The sequence below is a fragment of the Euprymna scolopes genome, chromosome 5 (assembly GCF_053919585.1).
Source record: "Euprymna scolopes isolate OS-2025 chromosome 5, ASM5391958v1, whole genome shotgun sequence".
In the NCBI taxonomy this organism is placed as follows: Eukaryota; Metazoa; Mollusca; class Cephalopoda; order Sepiida; family Sepiolidae; genus Euprymna; species Euprymna scolopes.
In genome coordinates, this window is record NC_136486.1 from 30,957,634 (window position 1) to 30,981,059 (window position 23,426).

Genomic DNA, 23,426 nt, shown 5'->3' on the forward strand with positions numbered 1-23,426 from the left:
GTGTGTATATATGTACATATAGGTTTTTTTAAAATTTTAACTTTTTAATTTCTAATTTTCAATATATATATATATATATATATATATATATATATATATATATATATATATATATATATATATATATTCAAACATTTATCCCAAACATTTAAAAATATTCCGGCTGCACTCATAATTAATATTATTTATTTGAGGCTTCTTTGTTTTAATGTACAATGCTTTGAGTATTCTTAGCCTATTTACATTTCGCTCACTCTGCAATACTCTTGTATTTTCTACCATAATTCTTCCTAAAGGAACGTATTTCCTTCAATTTTATCTCTATCCCTAATCTATAAATATAAAAGCGAAAATGAATGTATGTATGTATGTATGTATGTATGTATGTATGTGTGTGTGTTCACTTTTTCTGTATGTCTACAAAAGGCTTTTTTCAGAGAAGCGGTCGCTCGCCTAACAACTTTTTAAAACCTTTTCTATCACATATAGATCATAATATCTCACAGTTAACAAGGAAGCTCGCCTGTCTATTTAATTTGCTCGATTTTGGGAAGATAAATATTCAACATTTGTCGCTCACCGCATGTGGGTTAGTCTTTTTGATATAACATCTTGGGAAGCGTTCCCGCAGTAAATGAAACTTGACTTCATTAACTCATTAAAACGGGCAATTTATTAAGTTTATTTAAGTAATTAAATTAATTCAAACGTGTTTCCATTAGCATCTCGCGGTGGGGCAATGGTTAATGTCGCACGTTTTTTTTTTTCACACTTTAATTTACAACTTTGCCTCAACGGTTTGGGTTCGATCCTCATACTTACTTTATTTTTAACCCCCCCCCCACACCTCCAAACACCCAGGTAACGCCGGGTACCCCTCGCTAGTATTATATAAAAGGGATTTTGTGGATCTCTGAGTTCGTTTCCCTATTGACTCCAAAACGACTTGCCTAAGATATTTAAAATATCATACAAATGAACCTTATGCGTCTGGGAGTGTCCTTAGATAGGTTTTGTATCGGAACGCCTCCGATAAGTATTAGAAATCGATAATTTAAAAAAACATTTAATATGGAACAGTCCGATTTTGACCAAAGTTACCTTTTTTACACAGTCTAAAATCACAACTGCATTTGAGAAGTTTTTCACCGCACAAACAAATGTGTCCGGCGTATAAAATCAACAGTAGGTTCTTTTATATGATAGGGGCTCGTTCTAAATGAATGCTTCTATTTAGAGCACAACTGAATCATGATACTTGACTTTTGCCTTTTAAACTTTGATTCTAGCCATTATATATGAAAGTAATTTTATAAAATCAACAATAGGTTCTCTACAGTGCAATATATTATGAACTGAATCAGTGCAGGAAGGAATGTGAAACTTCATTCTGATGCACCACCATGGGTCTCCAAATAGAGAGAATAATTAATCAGTTTGATTGAAAAATAGGTGATTTTACCAATTTTGATGACAATACACTATGGGAGGGTGTAACATTTGTGGACTCTTTTTAAACCCCGGACAACATCCAGTTTCTCTGCTTGTTGTAAATAAATGGAACCAGATAAATAGGTACAGTGACAAAACTGAAAAAATCGTGCACATGACAACAGAAGTAGTTTGTGTAAGTTTCAAAGTATCTCATGTTATGTTTGTGGGCGACCAAAGTTTGTTTACTTCACGATTTTTTAACCGTTTGGAATTCGCTAATTCCGTTCTTCTTTAAATCTGCAAACTGTCCGGAACTTGTTGAGGGAGGGATCGTTATTTCAAGCATAGTTTGTTTACAAAAGTGTATTAGTAAAAATGTTACATGGACGGTGCTGTTGTTAAAACTGTGACCAATCAAGAACAGTTCTCGATTACTTAGGGGAGAGGATGAGGACAAACTAATTAGTTAGGGACACTTGTGCTTCCACTGGTAATTATGCTTTATTTTGGAATGTGACACTCTGAGAAAATAATATGAGAATAGATGAAAGCGACTGCTAATAAGCCCAAAAGATACAGCAGATATAGTAGTCTGAGCGTATGGAATGTTTGGAAAGCTATTGCGTTTGTTTCTATGGAGCAGTTTATTCAATTTTTTGAAAAAATATAAAAATCAATAAATATTTAAATATCTTTTTTATAATACTAAAACAGATTCAAACCATTGAAAGAGATATTTAGGTGGACGCTTTTTATAACTATTCAGTTCTTTCACCTAACAATTTACAAAATAGCGTATCTCCATTGTTTTTTATTAAAAAAAACATAAAACAGTCCCATTTTCTTTGAACTGTGCTCATGTAAAAAAGGACATGGATTTTCATGACTAAGCAGTACTTTCAAATAATTTAATGAATAATAGTAATACTAGTAGTAGTAATAGTAGTAATATTTGTAGTATTTATACCATCCTCTGTCATGAAGGGATAGATGATGGTGCCCGCCTCTGGATGACAGTGCCCAACATTTGAAGACACGATTTGCCTTCCTGTCCCCATCTCTGTCAAGAAGTGATAGTAACCACAGTCGATTTCATTTCAGAAAAGGTCAATGGGGCTCGACACTGGTCATGATCGATAGTTACAGAGGAAGCCAGTGCCCACCAGTAAATGCAAATAACCGCCTAAATTTAATTTTGAAGCAGTCCAATGAAGGCTGATACAGGTCATGGCTACCAGTGACCAACAGTGTACACCTTGAACTGACAGTGACCGTTGTAAAGATAGCCAAAGTTTACCAGTAAATGTCCGTAACCACAAATAAACACCTCAATGCAGAACTCACTGCCAGTGACCATCAGTCCCTGCCACACACATTTAGTGTCCATCAGTGCTCGCCAGTTGAAGACAGATGATATCAGTTAGGAGCATTCTAATGGAGAGTGATATTGATCATGGCGGCCAATTTCAATTGCAAAGGCATTCAAACCAGCATTAATCACCAGTAACCACGACTGGTAACAATCACAACTAGTGACTTCTGCTGCTAGCTGCCACTGCCAAACAATACTCGACAGTGGAAGCCAGATGATTTCATTTGAGCCACAGCAACCGTAGTTTAATTTTTTGAGGGGGAATGGCGATCCTTTACCAAATCTATTCTGGTTTTGTATCATACTTCCATCGGGTAATGCCAGTACTCGAGTTCTGCTAGTATATATATATATACACATACACACTAGCACGCCGCCCGACGTTTCCTAGTCATAAAATATGTAAAAAAAAAAAAAAAAGAGACAATTTCACCGATTTCAATGACGATATAATATGAGAGAGTGAAACATTCGTTGATTCTTTTTAAACTTCGAGCAACATTGAGTCTCCCTGCTAGTTTTAAATAAATGGAACCAGATAAATAGGTACAATGACAAAACTGAAAAGTAGTTAGTGTAATTTTCAAAGTATCTGATGTTCATGGTCAATTACAGTTTGTTTATTTCACGATTTTTTTTAACCGATTTTAATGATTAAAATTTTTTTTTTAAATAAAATGAATCGTGCACCATCACCGAGAATCGAAACCAAAATGTTTAGCTTACGATTTACTTTTTCCTTTTACATTAATGCCGTCGTTCCACCTTAACCTGGTAAATTCCATTTTTTGTAATTATCACGCTTTTGCACCGATTTTTCCCAGCAAATATTATGCAAGTATAAATCATATAGAATATCTATGAATATAATTCCACGTAATAGTTAATTAAGATGATCATCCCATAAAAAACCGAAAAAAATTAGTAGGGAATTAATTAAAACGATTATTTAAAGAATATGCAAATTAGCTAAATTCTTTGCAGATGAATGCAATTCCACGACCCATATATAACAAAGTTGTATTTTCTTTTTAAATAAATAGAAAAAAGGGGTTTTAATATGAATAGCAATACACAAAAAAAAATTATAGGAATATAAATATGTGTGCATGTTTTTTTGTTTTTTTGGGTTTTTTTTTTTGCATTAGTACTTACTTTATTTTGCAAGTTCATTGCTTGAACCATTTAGCTACATTATCGAATTTTTCTGAACCAGAGAAAACAAACCGATTCGAATTCTAGAAAGATGGAGAGAGCAAAGCAGAGGGGCAGATGTCTTTGGCATGGCACTCAAAACTTTTCTTGTGAAATCTCAACAAAGGATTCATTATCAACATAAATTTACTGAATTGCGTTTGAGTGGCAGGACTTTGGCCGGTGGGGGCGGGGGGGAAATTAGAAATGAGGTCGGGAGGGAAGCTCCTTTTCAGAAATGTTATTACAAAAATCTATAAAAACAACCAGAAGCCTGTCAGAAATATTAAGAATTGAACCATGATTGGTTTGCTTTATAAAATAAAGTTGTTGAAAATAATTTGGTGAAACAACTTTGTATTTACACAAATGTTTGTTCTCTTTGTATATAAGGAAGGACGCACACCCACTCTCAAGAAGAATTATTTACAGCACTGATTCGTGGCTTGATGGTGAGAGCTGCCAACTGTCAATGCGACGATTGTAGGTTCGATCCACGGCTGGGGAAAGGTGTATGTCTAGTCTCACTGATGAGTTGTGATACAACGAAACAGTACTGTATGTGGATGACAATGTATATATATATATATATATATATATATATATATATATATATATATATATAACTACTTAATTTACTCACATAAAATAATTATACGAAAGTATAGATTTATGCGTAAGCTTTAAGTATTTATATTCAAAAGTGCTCAATACATAGGTAGAGCTAGTTAGTAAGTTATAAAATGTATATGGCGATTAAGCTACACTGAATATTCCGCGTTTCATCCACTTTATAACTTACTAACTATATATATATATATATATATATATATATATATATATATATATATATATATTAGGATTTTCAGAATGTGAGAGATTGTATAATAATTGTTTGGCTGTGGAATTTATTATAATATATATATATATATATATATATATATATATATATATATTCATTCACACGCAGCAGAAGCCTCCATTCAATCTCAGAAGATAATGCATACCTCTGTAAGAATAACATCATGTCTAATTATAAGGCAAAGGTTGCGTAATCACCAACCCCACATCTCCTGAATCAGCATTTTAGTACTGACCAGTCTCAACGTTGTTTAACTTCAGTGATCTAATGGAAACCAGTATGTTAACGTGATTACGATGAATTTACTTATAATATGATATAGTACAAACCGCCTTCATAAATTATTGGTTATCAAAGCACTGCATCCTTTAAAACTCACATACTTTCAGAAATTCTCCATAATTACCCAAGATATCCCTCCTCGATACACATGTATTTCATGACTAGTACATCGTTCATTTTCCTGACAATTATACTATACATTGTTTATATATATTATACTATATACGATGAGTTGCAGTTCACCGGAGCACTGTACATTATAATTTCATTACTGTTATGTGTACTCACTAGGAGTTCACACACAGGCCATCATCCAAGATTTCTCTTCGAGAACAACCTGTGGTTTTCCTTGGGGTCTGAGTGACAACAAGTCTCCCCAGATTTCCAGTACTCTCCACTTCTTTCGATAACATTTGAAAATTAATTTGCATTACTGCAACAGTCGTTTACTATTGATCTCTTGCAGGCAATGACCAGTAGTCTTCAGTGGAATTGAGATAGCTGTTGAATCGTAAACTGATTTTTTTCAAATAAATATGTTCACAAAAGTTGCTACATATCCTGGAAGAGCCAGTTGTCATGATGAAACTGCATAAAGATGCAACTAAAACAGAATATAAGTCCTTCCACTAATTGAAACACTTGACAGAACACAACTCAACACAACAAGTAGATGGATTGGAATATCATGGCAGCCACATCGCATCCACCGAAAAAGACATCCACGTTAGAATAGCTAAGGCTTTGAGTGCACTTAATCGGCTGAAAGTTATATAGGAATCTGCCTCTCGGAACAGATCAAGAAAAAATTTAGGAGGTGGTGCTGTTTTATGGTTCACCAGTATGGAATTTCAGTAAAAACTTTAAACTAAGCTAGATGGAACTTACACAAGAATGTGTAGAGGACTAGGATATATAAATCCTAATCCCGTTACAAAAGAAAAATAATGAAACGAATGGAATGAAGGAAACAAAGAATCAATTGCTGGAATAGATAAACGTGTCGTTTATTTACTGTTGAAAGAATGAATGTTTTAGATATAACACGTGTTCATGTCCGCGCGAGTGTAACCATCGTTTGTTGTGGGATTGGTAGTATAGAAGTAAAAAGGAGACGTGTGTTCGTCTCACGTTCGGGTCACTATCGTTTGTTCGTGCGTGGGAAGAGAAGTGAGTGATGTAGTGGAAAATGGGAATGATAGTCCAATGTGTAGACAAAGAAAAAGATAGAGGGTTGACATCAGTTAAAATGTGCGTCATGTTAGCCGTCATCTACGTGGTGGTGTTCTCTGGCACAAGTAGTAGATAGAAAAAGAAAGAGTGAGAATGTCAATCCAGTTCATGGAGAGAGAAAGCATATAAAGTGTACGTACTGTCTGTAAGCTTATGCCCCCTACATAGTAGCAGGGGACGTGATGAGCGCGGGCGTCCTGAAAGGGGAGGGGGCGAATGGTCCGACGACCGCTCAGCTCGAGAGCCAAGTCGAAAAGGGCTGGAAACAGCTTGTCTCTTGCTTTTATACTTGTTTCCGGTGGTCTTTTGCACATGTGTGGATTTCCTTTGAAAGGGGAAGTGACGTTGTCCATCTGTGCGTACGTTAGCGTGTGTGTGTATACACGTAAATATGAGTGTATGTACGTGTGTGGACGTGGGGGCGTATGTTTGTGTGTGCGTATGTATATGAGAAGTAATATAGCTTGAAATGTGAGCGAGTGTTTTTGTGTGGGACTAGAAAAGGCTCGCGCAAATGCACCGAGCAGTGTTAAACTTTCTGGCAAACACACCCAACCATTAGCCGTCTGTATGGTCAGCTCTCTTCAATAATAAGAGAAAATTGAACACGATATGCTGGACATTGCTACAGAAGAAAAGATGGAGATGCCAGTGGTGTGGTACTATGGAATCCTAAACACGGAACCGTTATAGTAGGATAACCTGTCAAGACGTACACAAAATTATAAACAGAAGTTAAAGTGATATTATGGAACGAACTGGATTCGAACTTGGTACACTCAAGTTGTAAAGCTGCATTGTGAACCACTTAACCATAAACGAAATAGGAAATCTGCAAACCATTGATTGAACCTCACCAATATTTCACAATAAACACCCGTCTATCTGAAACCATTGTCAATAATTTTCCCTCCTCTTTATCTGTGCCAAAATCAAAACGTAGATTTCATGAACAAAGCTTCTTTCCTAGAAGTGCACACCTGTGGAACTCTATTCTGTTTGCCTGTTTCCCACTTAACTACAACTTGGATGTCTTCAAGTCCAACATAAACAAATTCCTGATGAACCGCTCTCTTAAGTAAGACACTTTATCAAATCTCCAATATTAACGATTACTGCAATGCTGTCCCATCGATTACTGCACACGCAATAACCCTTATCCCCGAGTGCATTCTGAGCCTTGATAAGTGGTGACCTCTTTGTAAAAAAAAAAAAAAAAGAAAAAAGGAAAACTAAATTGCTAATACACTTCGGAGCTATTAACGATAGTGGGCAGACTTTTCTGTTCGACTTAATCTTGCATATTATTCAGCCGTACTTTGAACTCAACAATATTTAATTGATTTCATATTATATCCTAGAAATATGATATATCAAACGAGAGCATTTTCATCGTTATTGATACAATATTGATCGAAAATAGCATTGCGTGACTAACTGCAATAACCGTCCCAGGACGAATCCATAATAGCGAAACACACTTGGACGCTTTTGTATGATATCAGACTCTAAAATACTTCAAAGTAATCAAATTGTGAAAGCTGCATAACAATAGATTATACATTGTAGTTATAGACTGAGAAACTACTTTTAAAGCGACTTTTTTTTTCTTTCCATCCACATTTGGTGTGAAAGTCGAATTAAAATACACTTTGTTGGCCTTAAAACTAGGATCAAATTTTAGTATATGTAATCTCTGTGAATACTTAGGCTTCAATAAAACTTTTTTTTAGAATTGGGTTTATCTTAAGTAGGACAGCTCCTGGAGAGAATGTGGTAACTGAGATATTTCGAGTTAAGGGTAAGATAGACAATTTTATGTATTTGTAGACTACGGATGACATACGACACCCATTATACCCACATTTTTAATTGGCCTTGTATCTAATTGGCTTCCAGTATACATATATATATATATGTATGTATATATACTAGCAGTTCAGCCCGGCTTTGCTTGGGCCCTATATACTGTTTATAACTTTATGTGCATATGTATATATATGCATATAAAACGTTTGAATCATGTCCAGGTAACGTACATCTAAAATTTTAAGTGTTTAGACCCAAAAGTTGGCGCCGGAGTTTGGTAGACTCTGCAAAGGTACACCTCTTTCAACTTTGACTTCTTGGCAGCCAAATTTTCGCCTCAAAACTGATTAAAAAGCTTGCTGCATGTCTGAATACCCTTTATGTAAAATTTCAAAATTTTAGACCAAAAATTGGCTGAATAGTTTGCTAGAGACCGCAAAGGTCAAATCTTGAACTTTGACTTCTTGGCAGCTAATTTTTCAGCCAAAAACCGATAAAAAAAAAAACCTGCCCTATATCTGAATACACTTTATGTAAAATTTCAAATGTTTAGACAAATAATTGGCTGAGTAATTTGGTAGCGACCGCAGTGGTCAAATTCTTTATTTATTGTTTTTAAAAAGTTTGATCCATGTTCAAGTAACCTACATCTAAAATTTCAAGTGCTTAGACCTAAAATTAGCGGAGGAGTTTGGTAGAGTTCTTAAAGGTCAAATCGTTGAACTTTGAACCTTCGACAGCCAAATTTCTGGCCGAAAATCATTTAAAAAGATTTTCCCAAATCTCAATAACCTTTATGTCAAATCTTGAGTTTGTAGTCTGAGAATTGATAGAGTAGTTTGGTAGGGAAACACAGACAGACAATTTTACTTTTATAGATATACTAGCATTTCAGCCCGGCTTTGCGAGGGCCCTATGTACTCGTCATAAATTTATGCGCCTATGTATATGTTAAAAAATGTGAATATGTATGTGTTATATCGTAGATTATATGAATAACAAGTCATTACTGGGGTTGTACAGAAAGGGTTTATTTAGGTAAAATGGTACACACATTTCTAAGCGTCCATTGACAGCTTAGTACTAAATTCTGTCTCCCACGTGAGGAGACTTTACTTGTCTTTTTATAGACGTAACAGTCCATTCATTTGAGGGGTGTTGGATCAGTCCATTATATCACCTTCCTCCCAAGCTAAATTCTTCCCTAGAATTTCGCTTCACCATTTTTTTCTTTTTTGACTTTGTCCAAAAAATTCAGTTCTTTTTCTTTTTCTTTCACTTCTCCTTAAAATTTGCGTTTGTGAATTTTTTGATTTTGGAGAGTGACTTGTATTTTCAGTTACTGGTGCTTCCTTTTTTGGAGGCTCTATGTGAAAAATGTCGTACAGTACTTCCATCGGTACTTCATTGTTTTTAACTATTTCAATATATCGGGGTCTGAGTTGGTTTATGTTTTTTGTGGGAAAATGTCTGACCTTTTATAATGTAGACCATTCTTCCAATTCTTTTTGAGATTATGCCTTCTTCCCAAAAACTCTTCCCTGCCCGATAATTGTTGAAAAAAACTTTATCCCCGTCGTTGTATATCTTGTATCGTACATTATCTTTTACACTTTTTTTTTTACTTTTTTACTCGGAATTAACCGGTCGAACACAGAGCGCACTTTTCTGGCAAACATTATTTCCGCTGGGGATAAATTTGCATTTGTATTCGGATTAGGCGTTATCCTGTACACTGCTAAAAATTTCTGAAGACTTTTTTCTTCAGTGTCGATGTTATCGTTCTTTTTTAACGCTCGTTTAAAAGTATCGACAAATCTTTCAGCTTGTCCGTTAGATCGAGGGCTAAAAGTTGGTGTTGTGATATGCTCTATGGCCAGTGACTCACAGTAGATCTTAAATTCTTGACCTTTGAACATGGTGCCATTATCACTAACAATTGTTTTTGGTACGCCAAAACGCCCAAATACTTCGTCCAACGCCTTTATTGTGTTTGCCGCTGTAGGATGTTTGAATTTAAAAATTTCTGGCCATTTCGACATGCTATCTACTATTACCAGGTAATAATATCCTTTTAGAGGTCCTGCGTAATCTATATGGATCCGCGTCCATGGTATATCTGTTTTAGGCCAAGGTTGCGTCTTAGTGGGCGGCGCTTTTGCTGCTAGTTGGCAACCCTTACATAATTTTATCATTTTTTCTATGTCCTGATCCATTCCAGGCCAGTACGTATATGCTCTCATTAGTGCTTTCATTCTGGAGATTCCAGGATGTCCCATGTGGAATTCTTTTAAAATTCTCTTCTGTAATACTTGAGGTATTACCACTCTATCTGCGTACATTAGAGTTTCATCGCACTTTGAAAATGGAAAAACTGTTAATCCTTTCCTCTTCTTTTCTTTTTGTCCCACTTGTTTTTTTATTTTGTTAATGTATTCATCTGTTTTTGCTGCTTTCTTTATTTCCTCAAGTGTTACCGGAAGTTCCCTAACAGTATTTATTAATATATCTGTTAGTTCATTTTCTTCTTTTAGTGCAGCTATAACAGTTTCTTCAAGTAATTCAGTTTTATTTGGGATCAACCTGGACAAACCATCTGCGTGTGCAATTTTGCTGGATGCTAGGTGTTTCATTTTAAAATTGTAGTTTAACAGAATCATGCTCCATCTTTGTAACCTATTAGCCGTATGAGTAGGAACTCCTTTTTTGGAACCAAAAATCGATAACAAAGGTTTGTGGTCCGTTTCCAAGATAAAAAAATCTTCCATGGATGAACCTATGAAATTTCCTCATGGCGTATACAATTGCCAGACCTTCTTTTTCTATCTGACTATAATTTTTTTCTGCAGGTAGCAAAACCCTTGAGGCATGAATAATTGGTTTAGTCGATCCATCTTTGAGTCTGTGTAGTAGCACAGCACCTAAACCGTATTCGCTCGCATCTGCTGCTACAATTAATTCTTTTTTCGGATCGTAGTGAGCTAGTGCTAAATCCGATAACAGACATTTTTTAATCTTTAGGAATGCTTCATCACATTCTTTTGTCCAGAGCCATTTTTTATTCTTTTTCAATGATTCGTTTAAAGGTGCTCTTAGTTCATGCATATTTGGGATATAAGAATTATAATAATTTGCTAGTCCCAAAAATGACTGTAGCTGCACTATATTTTCTGGTCTAGGCATGTTTTTGATTGCTTCAGTCCTATTAGGATTAGGTTTTCTACCATTTCGATCAATCACTTGTCCCAAATATTTAATTTTGTCCATCCCAAAATTATATTTTTCGAGAGCCACTTTCAATCCATAGTTTGATATTCTCTCGAATACTTTGCCAATGTGGATCTTATGCTCTTCCACATTTTTACTTCTTATAAGGATGTCATCTAGATAAGCCATCCAAACCTGCTAGCATTGTATCCATAATTTGCTGGAACAAATTTGGGGCTACTTTTAAACCAAAAGGCAAACGTTTTAGTGAAAATAGTCCTTCATGGGTATTTAATGTCAGGTACTTAGCACAATCTTCCTGGACTTTTACTTGCCAATACGCTTCAAACAAATCAATTTTTGTAAAAATTTTTCCTCCGCTTAACTTCGAAAAAATTTCCTCTGGGGTAGGAAGCGGGTAGTTATGCTCCTTGAGACAATCATTTAGACCTGTCGAAAAGTCCGCGCATACCCTGATTTTATTACTTTTCTTCTTAACGTAAACCGTGGGTGAAGCCCATTCAGAGTAGTCCACTTTTTCTATTACTCCAATATCTTGAAGTCTCTTTAATTCTTTCTGTATAGTTTCTAATGCTGAATATGGAACCTTTCTTTTGGGTTTGAAAACTGGTTTAGCTTCGTCCTTTAGTTCAAATTTCACCTCCGTTTTCGTGCAGCAACCCAAACCTTCAGAGAATACCTCTTTAAAGTCTTTTTTTTTAATTCGTCAATAAAATTTCCTGGTAGTTTAGAATTTTCTAAACACGCCAGACTTACTTTATTGCAAAATGAGCTAATGGGTTTTCCCCATAAATTAAAAAGAATCATTAAGTCTATACCGAACAAATTAGAACTTTTCCCCGGTACGACATATAACTTGGTTTTCACAGCATTCTCCTTTAAAGACACATTGGTAAAAAAATTCACCCTTAAATTTTAGTTTATTTCCAGACACACTTCTGGCAATTTTTTTTGTATTTTGTAACTTTGGAAACCCAATTTTCTTCCAAGTTACTTCGTCAATTATACTTATGTCGCTTCCCGTATCTAGAAGACAGTTCACATTACAGCCATTAATTTTAATTTCAATATATTTTCTTTTATCACACCTAGACTCATTTTTAGAACCAATGGTCTTTATTTCTGCTTTTCGGTATTTTCCTTTCCTGCATACTGTTGATTTATGGCCTTTTTTATTACATTTGTTACATATTTTGTATTTAAAGTAACAATCTTTAGTGAAGTGGTTTTTTCCCCCACATGTCTTACAGGATTTTTCGTGTGCACATTTCATCACCCTTTCCATTTTTTTTTTCCATATTTTTTTCTTCAAAAGTTTTTCCTTCGATGCTTATATTGTCCTGCTTTACATTAAACAGTTTCTGACACTCTTCCGTAACTTTTTGTAACGTTATTTCTGTGTCTTGGTTCATAATGGATAATATCCTTGAACGAATATCCTTATCTTTAGAGGCTGTTAAACCTTGCACAAAGAATAGACTTTTAAACATATCCTCTTTGAGGTCTTTTAATTTAAAGGATTCACCATGAGCATTCACTTTCCCTGCATAAGTAATAAAATCTTCGTCCTCCTGCTTCGTGATATTTAAACATTTATAACGTGTATAGAATAGACTATCTCGTTCACTGAAAATGTTTGCCAATATTTTTATTGTTTCACTAAAAGAAATCTCTTCAGGTTTCTTTGGCAGGATAAAATTCGTATACTTTGTATTTTCCTGAGATCCAAGTTTTTGAAGAAGAAGGATAATCTTCTCTTCGTCTGTCCAAGTCTGACATCTCTTAGCAAAAATATTTTCGTATCTCCGAAAATATGCCGGAAAAGTTAACCCATTTGTCGGCTCGTATACAAATTCGGATAAAGAATTTGCTATTCCTTCAGGAGTGAAACGACAGTCTTTCTGCTGCGTTAAAATACTCTGTAGTATTTCGCTTTGCTTCAATTGTTGTTGCTGAAGTAATTCCATTTGCTTTTGTTGTGCAAACAATGCCGATTGCATAGTTCTAGTGAATTCCGCTAATTGCTCCATGTTAAAAAAAATTTGTTTTTTTTTTTTACAAAACCACACAAACAAAAAATTCACTCAAATGTCCTATAAATTCAATGAATTAAAAGCACAATTTCCTTCCGAAGAGAAAAAAAAAAACACTTCCAGCCGAATAAAACTTGAAATGGACACTTCTTTTTTTTTATTTTAAATGTTCTTTTCAAAAAAAATGTTCGCTTCAAAATGCCAATTTCTCTTTTTTTTTTAGGACCGTAACAGACTGAAACACTTACTTTTTAAATGTTGGCTCTGTCGAAGTTTTTTTTTTCTTCTTCCTTCTTTGGATTTCTTATGTTTTCTGCTCGTTAATCTTCTTGTGTGCTTTTTCCTTCGCTTTGTTTTTTAGTGAGTTTCGTTCGAATTCTTCGTCGCCAGTTGTTATATCGTAGATTATATGAATAACAAGTCATTACTGGGGTTGTACAGAAAGGGTTTATTTAGGTAAAAAGGTACACACATTTCTAAGCGTCCATTGACAGCTTAGTACTAAATTCTGTCTCCCACGTGAGGAGAGTTTGCTTGTCTTTTTATAGACGTAACAGTCCATTCATTTGAGGGGTGTTGGATCAGTCCATTATATCAGTATGCTAATGCCTTTCTATATAAAAGGCTTCCTGAACTACCATAGAACAAAGTTGATAGAGACTGCAGACATCGTTGAGCTTTGACCCCTAAACAGCCACATTTCTGGCTGAAAACCGATTAAAAAGATTTTTTCCAAATCTCAATACTCCTTATGTAAAATCTTGAGTCTGTAGACTGAAAATTGACAGAGTTATTTGGTAGGGAAATGTACATACACACACACACACACACACACACACACACACAGACATTTTCACTTTTATAGATATACTCGCAGTTTCGTTCGGCTTTGTTCGGGCCCTATGTACTGTTCATAAATTTATGTGCATATGTATATATTAAAAAGTGTGAATATGTACGGTAATGCCTTTCTATATAATAGGCTTCCTTAACTACCATAGAGAAAAGTTGGTAGAGACCGCAGAGGTCGAAATTTTTTAAACTTTGGACCCCAATTTTGACTCCTTAACATTTATTGTTTTTGACTCAAATTAAATTAAAATGTTTGACCCATATCCAAGTAACCTACATCTAAAATTTTAAGTGTTTAGACCCAAAATTGGTGGAGGAGTTTTGTAGGGTCTTCAAAGGTCAACTCTATAAACTTTGACCTCTTGGCAGCCAAATTTTCGCTAAAAACCTGATTAAAAAGCTTGCTGCATGTCTGAATACCCTTTATGTAAAATTTTAAATGCTTAGACCCAAAATTGGCTGAATAGTTTGCTAGAGATAGTAAAGGTCAAATCTTTTGAACTTTGACCCCTTGGCAGCCAAATTGTCAGCAAAAACCGATTAAAATGCTTGCCCTATGTCTGAATACACTTTATGTAAAATTTTCAATATTTAGACCAGAAATTGGCTGAGTAATTTGGTAGAGACCACAGAGGTCAATATTTTTAAAACTTTGACCCCAATTATGACCCCTTAATATTTATTGTTTTGGATTGAAATAAAATTAAAAAGTTTAATCCATGTCCAAGTAACCTATACCTAAAATTTCAAGTGTTTAGACCCAAAATTGGCAGAGGAGTTTGGTAGAGTTTTTAAAGGTCAAATCGTTAAACTTTGAACCCTTGAGAGAGCCAACTTTCTGGCCGAAACCTGATTTAAAAGATTTTCCCAAATCTCAATACTTCTTATGTCATATCTTGAGTCTGTAGACCGAAACTTGACAGTTATTTGGTAGGAAAGTGTACACAGACAGACAGACAGACAGAGACACACACACACAGTAGTGGGAATTTTGTAAATTGGATTACTTAGGGGGGACGGTTCATCAAGAATTTGTTTACGTTTGACTTGAAGACAATCAGATTGTAGTCAGCTGGAAAGCAGGCAATCAGAAGAGAGTTCCACAGGCATGCAGTTCTAAGAAAGAGGCTTTCTTCATGGAATCTACATTTAGGTTTAGGCACAGATAAAGAGTATGGGAAATTATTGATAGTGGTTTTGGCTAGACGAGTGTTTTTCATGAAAGTTTGGCGAGGGGGATTGAAGCTCAGCTGAGCACAGGCCATGGAAATTATGATAAAGCAGAGACAGGCTCGCAACGTCTCTTGTGTTGGAAAGAGGTTGCAGGGAAGAGAAAAGGGCATTCCCCACTAAACTACAAAGTCTATTTTGAACTCTGTCAAGGCAGGATAAGCTGCTTCTGTCAGCTCCTGTCTAGATGTGGCAACAGTACTCCATCGTTGGCCGTACCTGGCTTTTATATAGGTAGAGAATTGCATCAGGAGTGAGATATCTACTGGAGTGGTAGAAGGATCCCACAATTTTTCCAATGACCTTGGCAATAGGTTGGATGTATGTGTTCCATTTCAGGTCAGGAGTAAAAGTCAAGCCCAGTAGTTTGTCAAAACATGAAGCCTTTCCAAGACGAGAGTCATTCATTTCAACCGATGCCAGATTTGCATCAGAGCATAGATGGTGTAGAGATAGAAGTTTGGTTTTAGATGCATTGAAAGTAACCAGCTGCCTCTTCCCCATTGTACCACATGCTCAAGATCAGAGGAGAGAGAATCAGAGAGAAATTGGTCATTTATAGTCTTTGATGTGCTATCATAGATTGTAGTGTTGTCAGCATAAATCTCTATGATTGATGTAAGGATGTGATTTGGAAGATCATTAATGTAGATCAGGAAGAGAGTTGGGTCCAGGATGGACCCCTGAGGAACTTCAACATTAATACTGAGAGCTTCTGATTTCTGCCTATTAACCACTACTCTTATGAACCTATCAGAGAGAAATGATTTAATAATGATGCACAGGAGATTTATTGATTTGTACTGAGAGGGAGATGAGTGATCACTTGAATTCTTAAATACAGGGCATACAGATGAGATTTTCCAAGTTGTTGGGAAGCATTTCTACTACAAGACAACGCTTAAATAACTTTGTAAGTATGGGCACTAGTTCTGATTGTAGCTTTTTGAGCACTATAACTGGGATGCTGTCAGGGCCAGTTGCTTTACTAGAATCAAGGTTCTTGATTAGCTTGGCAACATCACATACAGATATTTGTATGTCACATAACGTGTTTTCAGATACACAAGGAAATATTAGTGGTTGGTAGCCTTAGATGTAAAAGGTAGAATTAGCTGCAAAGATCTTGGCAAAGAGTTTGGCTTTGTCTGATGCTGACGAGATTACCTCAGATCCATTGATGATAGTTGGGATAGAGCCCACACTTCTGGTCAGGATTCTGTTTGCTATTTGCGAAAACTGATGGGAACCAAGCTGCTGCTCAGCTACTTTGGACTTGACGGACTGAGCATATAACTGTCTTGCATTCGTTATTACTTTTTTACAGTGGTTGCTGGCGGTCCTGAAAGTGGCTTTAGTCTCAGTACATCTATTACGTTGGAAGCAATGGAAAAAGTGATTTCTGTGCACGATGACAGCAGCACATTCTGAAGAGAACTACAGCTGGCTGTTAGGTTTTTGCTGAAACTTTTCAAGTGTATGAGACGGTCCATACCTACAATTAACCATTCCATCAGGACTGATACTATAGAGGACACATCCTTTTTAAACATGGAACACAGATGTAGATATGATATAAATGTGTGGAAGCTATGCCAGTCAACCATAGAGTATCGATACAGCAAAATTGAGTTTGTCCAAGGCCTATAAAAAAGCTGATAATAGTCATTCGGCTGGTAATGTGTTGTGTAAAGTCATTGCGTTCGAGATCATGTCGAATTGTCGGAGGTGTTTGGGTTCGAATCGACAGAGTCGTTCAGGATCATGTACTGTCCAATTATCGAAAGTGGGTTTGAATCGATGTAGTTGTTCGGGATCGTGTCATGTCGAATCGTCAGAGGTGTAGCGTTTCAAATCAAAGGCGTTGTTCAGGATTGTATTGTGTCAAACTAACGGAGGTGTTCAATTTCAAATTGACGGAGTTGTTCAGGATCGTGTTGGGTCGCGCTGACAAAATTGTTTTATACTGTGCTGTCACGTGGGATAACACATTTTTTTGTTCTTTCTTCCCTCAATTTGATTAACGAATTGGCGATTTCCCCAATTTCGATGACAATTGGAAGTGTGGAACATTCAATTCCCTGCTAGTGCAAAGAGATAAGCATGTATATACATAACTTACTTGATATAAATAGCGATGTACATTTCTTTAAGAGTGAATCCTGTATATGCATATATTCAAACATATACTCACACCTTATCTATCTAAAAGCGAAAATTCGTGTATGTATGTATGTTCGCCTTTTGTGTATGTCCGCAAAAGGATTTTTTTCGGCGGCTTCTCAAGGCTGTCTCTCATTTTTAAAACTTTTTATATCACCTCGAAATCATAATATCTACGAGTTATAAACGGGGCTCGCCCGTCTATTTAATTTGCCCGACTTTGAAACGTTAAATATTCAACATTTTGGGATCGCCACATGTTTGCTTTCGTTTTTCGATATAAAGAAAGTGAAACTTGATTCAAATCCTGGCCCATGAGTGGTCTCTAGAAAGCGATGTAACGTTTGGTCAATGTCGGCTTACCGTCGTCATATCAGATGGTTGCTTTCATTTCAAGTCGAGCCACTCCCCTAATAAATGGGGGGAGCTGCTTTTAGCCGCGAGCAAGCAACTCTAGCAGTCACTCTGTCGGTCGGTCTGTCGGTCCGTCGTCTGTCAGTCTGTCCATAACAATTTTGTGCTTGGCCTTTTTTGGCCAAGATCCAAGTGTAGTATCTGTTCTGGCAGATACTGCAAGCAAAGACCATATGTGGGGGTAACCTCACATATAAGACCTTGGTCAATGTAGGGCAACCCTTCATACCAATTGTCACTATCCAGCTCCCCTACTCCTCGGGGAGTTGGTCGCCATTTCCCCTTCGCTCCTCACATTAAAAATCAGCCTTGTGCCTTATTTGCTCGGTGGGACCAAATAAATACCCTTTTCTTGCCTTTTGACCAAGCTTGGCCTTTTGGCGAAGATCAAAGTGTAGTATCTGTTCTCCCAGCTACCTCATTTTTTACTTTTTTTTTCAAGAAATCCGCCACTTGACCCACCAGAAAGTTTAAGGCTTTTACTTTGGTCACTTTTGTGACTTTACTAAACTTTGTTAGTGGGAACAACCCCCTCTTTGGGATGTCTGGACCCTTTTCGCTCCCCCAGGACCGACGCTATTGTATGGTAGTCTAGACCCAAAAACCGGTCCCTTCTTTGGGAGTTTGCTGATTCGGGACCGACACCACTTTCTTTGGTAGACGCGACCTGGTCAGGTTAGCTTAGCATTTTTTTCTTTTGAGTACTTTGTTTCCTCTTCCCTCTGAGGTTGAAATAGTCTACTTTCTACCCTCTTAATTGCCTGTTCAGCACTGTAAAAGGAGGGGTGGATGTAAACAGGGACTCTGCCCTCACATTTGAAAACTAAATTGTTCAGAGAAGGATGCTCAGTGTCCACCAGCTGCTTGCCCAGGATTGTATTCTTTGCGGCATCTATCATGGCCCAGAGAGCCTCCGTCCTGGAATCCTTGTTGACCCTAACAAATGTGGTTAACAAGGGAGCGTCTTTGACCTTGGTGGGATCGGGCATTCAAACTAATCTTTCCCCTGGATGTGGGAGGCATGACCAAGAATGGATCACCCTCACCTGACTTACTGACCAGAAGCCTTGGACAAGTCTGCCATGTCCTCACCCCCGAGGATTTCAGGCCCGTATGTGACACTGAATAAGGTAGGTGACCATGGTTTTAAACTTAGCTACTTATAATGTGAGAGGTCTCAGATGTCGAAGCAAGGCCGCGCGCATGCTGAGAGATCTGATGTCCCTCAAGGTAGATATTGCCGCTATACAGGAGAACCACTTTATTTGTGACGGGGATTGTCATGTGCTGGTGAGCGACTACGATGTTTACTCAGCATTTGGCAATACCTATAGTCGTGGAATCTCCTTGCTAGTAAATCGCACCCTATCAGCGTCAGTGAATGTTGTTCACGCAGACGAGGACGGGCGGGTGATTGTCGTTGATGTTGCAGTTTATGCGCCTAATTCCAATGTGGAGAGGGCTTCCTTCTTTCGACAGATGGAGGATGATCCAGAGAAGGTAGTCTTAATGGGTGATTGGAATACCAGCCTTGATCCCAAGATAGATAAGGTCGGGGGGACTAGCAGGTCAGTGTGGTGTCACAGCAGGCTGTCTAACCTGATGGCTTCATGCGACCTGGTCGACAGATTTCGCCTGGATCACCCGGGGCGGGAGATGTGGACGTAGCATCCTAATGCGCCTGTCCATCCAAGTACTTACTTGGCTCAGATGTTAGTTAGAAGAGGCGATGTAGATTTCCTATCTTGCCCAACGTTCCATTTTTAGGACACTCGGACCATAAACTAGTTATGGCCCATATGAACTTAAGCTCTAGGCCTAAACTGGCCGGATACTGGAAGTTCAACAGCATCTTGTTGGAGCTGGAGGACTATCGGTTGAAGGTTACAGAGATAATCCAACGGGCATTAGTGGGGGCGGTTACCGGGAGTAAGTGGTGGGTTAGTCTCAAGGCTAAGATTAGACGCTTCTCGGTCCAGTACAGCCAACACCTCACGCTAGATAAGGCTAAGGCCAAGAAGCGTATAGAGAATAGACTGACCCGGGCGGTGGAGGGGGGACCCCCTAGAGATAGCACTAGCAAAACAAGACTTCAACCGCTTGACTAGCGAGCAGTACGAGGGCCAGATAGTTAGGGCTAGGCTAATGAAAGTCTTGAACGAGGCTGTTAATGTAGAGGCTGTAGACGGGTACATTCGAAAAGTAAACGACCTGGAAGGGCACACCCTTGTGTCGATGCGGGAGATTTGCAAGGGGTTTTGAAAGCATCTATCGGAGAGCTTCACCGAACTACCCAGACTCAGGGTCGAAGAGTTTGGCAGCTATTTGGCCGACTCGCCCTGCCTCATGGCGGCTCGAGTGGCTAGCTGTGATGGTCTTGTCACAGAACATAAGATCATTACTGCATTGAAGCAGGTCGGCTGCAATAAGTCCCCCGGGCTTGATGGTCTACCCTACGAATTCTTCTTGGGCTGTCGCCTATGTTGGTCCCTATTCTGAAGTATATGTTCAACCATTGGTTTGTTCAGGGCTTCATCCCTGGGCAGGTGATCAAGGGAGTGATCACATTGCTGAGGAAAGGTCAATGGCATAGTGGAGAGGAAGACTTAGACGATTTCAGGCCCTTGACTCTGCTAAACCCAGAGTTAATGATTTTTGCCAAGGTTCTTGCGAATTCGTTGCAGGTTGTTATCACTGACTTGATTGAACCTGACCAGAGCTATACTGTGAAGGAGAGATCGATTCAGGAAAATCTTCATCTGATTGGCATGATCATAGAGGGGACAGAAGACGATGCCGAGGCCGCGCTGATCAGTTTGGATCAGTCCAAGGCTTTCGATAGGGTCGACCATCAGTTCCTGGGATCTGTGCTGGAGGCTGCCGGTTTTAATCCGGATTTCCGCAAGTGGATCTCTGTACTGTATGATAGGCTGACGGTAACGGTGCAGATCAACGGTAAGCTGTCAGAGTCTTTTGCCGTCTCCTGGTCAGTGCGACAGGGTTTTTCCGCTGTCACCTCTCGTACGTTCTGGCGTTGGAACCCCTCCTTCACGAGCTAAGGGACGAGGCGCCTACACCAGTCCTGCATGGGATAGCTCTCCCTGGAGGCACACGAGCCACGGTTTCTGTGTTTGCCGATGATGTTACCATGCTCGTGTCTTGCCCCACAGACATTCAAGTGGTCACCAAGGCGCTCGCTCGATACAAAGAAGTTATGGGGACCGTCTTCAATCACAGTAAGTCGGTGGGTCTGCGGTTGGGTGCCTGGACTGGAGTAAATTCGCTTCCGGGCATCTTCAGTTGGACTGATGATCCAGTCCGGATCCTCGGTGTGTGGTTCAGACCGGGTCTCCAGCTGAAGAAAAACTTCTCCTCCCTGCAAAATGCCGAACCAGCTTACAGGAGCACCTCGACTCACTTTTGTGGAATGAGGGTAAGCATTATGTTTGCAGAGACGTCTGTGTTCAAAATCCAAGCGAGGGAGGTTTGGGACTGCCCGATCTCCTGCGCCACAAGCACACAGAGAGGTTGGCCTTCCTGAACCATTCACTGTACGTACACGTTCCATGCGTCACTGCGGTTGGAAACTCATTTTCCAATCTCTCCGCCAAGCTTTGACCGAGGGGAGAACAAAAATTCTATGCCGAATGCCGGTCCGCACTTAGAGCGTTGCCGGGGACCAGTGTCCTCAAACAGTGTAGGAACAGACTTTATCAGGAGCTAGTGGGGCGTAGCAAAAAGGAACCGCTAGTGAAATGGATGGGGATGTCGTTAGAAGAGGTCCGCTCCCAGTGGAGTTGGGCGCCGGGACAGGACTTTCTTACCAACTTGGAATTTTCCCTTACCTGGCGACTTGTCCGGAATGCACTGCCCCTCTTTGACGAACTCCACTTGCACAAAGAAGAGACCCGGGTCTATTGTCTGCGCTGCAGCGAAGGCATGAAGGAAACGCTGCAGCGGGCTTAAGACCCTCCTAGGGTACATCAACGAGGTAACAGCTCACATCGATGCCACACGCCTTCTTGAACTCGATGAGTCATACTTTGTGGAGAACATTGATCTACTGCTGCCTAGGGAGAAAAGAATGGGTTTTCTGGCGATCCTAGCTTTAGCGAGAATGGTCATATGGATCACACCTCAAGTGGGATCTGATCGTCTACGTTAAACATCTGCTTAAAGTAAAGATCCTCGAGTGGTCTTTGACAGAAGCTGGGTGCATAACACTAGCTTGTGCATTCAACGAGGCGCCAAGTTTGAATTCGTGTTACCACTATAGGCATGGCACACGCGGTACTGGGTCCTATGGAACCCATCCCGCTAGGTTAGCAATAGAAAATTAAAGAGACTCTTGACTGGTGGTACAAATGAGATCGATTCCCCGATTATTTGTTTTGGCACTAGAGAACCTTCTGATGCTACCCTTCCTTTGCCCTCCCCCCTCTTTTGTTTTGTCACCCCTGGTCAACCTTTACTTGGAGGTTGCCTTCTACCACATCCCCATCCCCCCCATTTCTGTTTTTTGATGCTTTATTTATTTTTTCCCCCAATACCCGATAAGAATCCACCCCAATCCCCACTAGTGATCTCCCCGCTTGTTTTCGGTGCCCCGGAAAACAGTAGGCGATCTAACTACTTAGATTAGCTCAGGGAGGGATCTTACTAACAACGCACTAGGCAATTTTATTTGATAATTTTTTTCTAGGTCGTTTTCCCCAACACGAAGTATTTGTTACCAAATTAAGAACTTTTATTTTTCCAATGAATTGGACTTTTTCACACACACACTTATTTTAATTTAATAAAAACAAATGCACGCGCACACACACACACACACACAGAAATTGTAAATATATGCTTTTTGCTTAAACACTGGGAATTCATTAGTTAGCTTTAGATTCCACAGAGTGAATGAGGTATTGTGGTAAATGTTGCCATTCAAGAGTAAGTCGCCAAAGACTCCAATTTTTACTTTAGTTACAAAGACCCTGCAACACTCCCCTCCCCAGATCTTATAGGGCCTTGTGCCTAAATTTGTTTTGTCTTTTGGAGATTTTACTTTTTAAATTTTTTAAATTTTATATTGAAATTTTTTTAATTGTAATTTTTTCTTTAAACGGAATAAATTGAATATAAAGATCAAAGTGTAGTATCTGTTCTTACTACATGCTTTACTTATGTTTGTAACTTTGTGATATAAAGTGGGGGATCACTTTTCTGTATTAATGTAATGTAAAATGATCATCCACTTTACAACCAATCAGTCTCAAAGCCATTCAAGTTGTTTTTGAAGGATTCAAGTTATTTTTTAAGCATTCAAGTC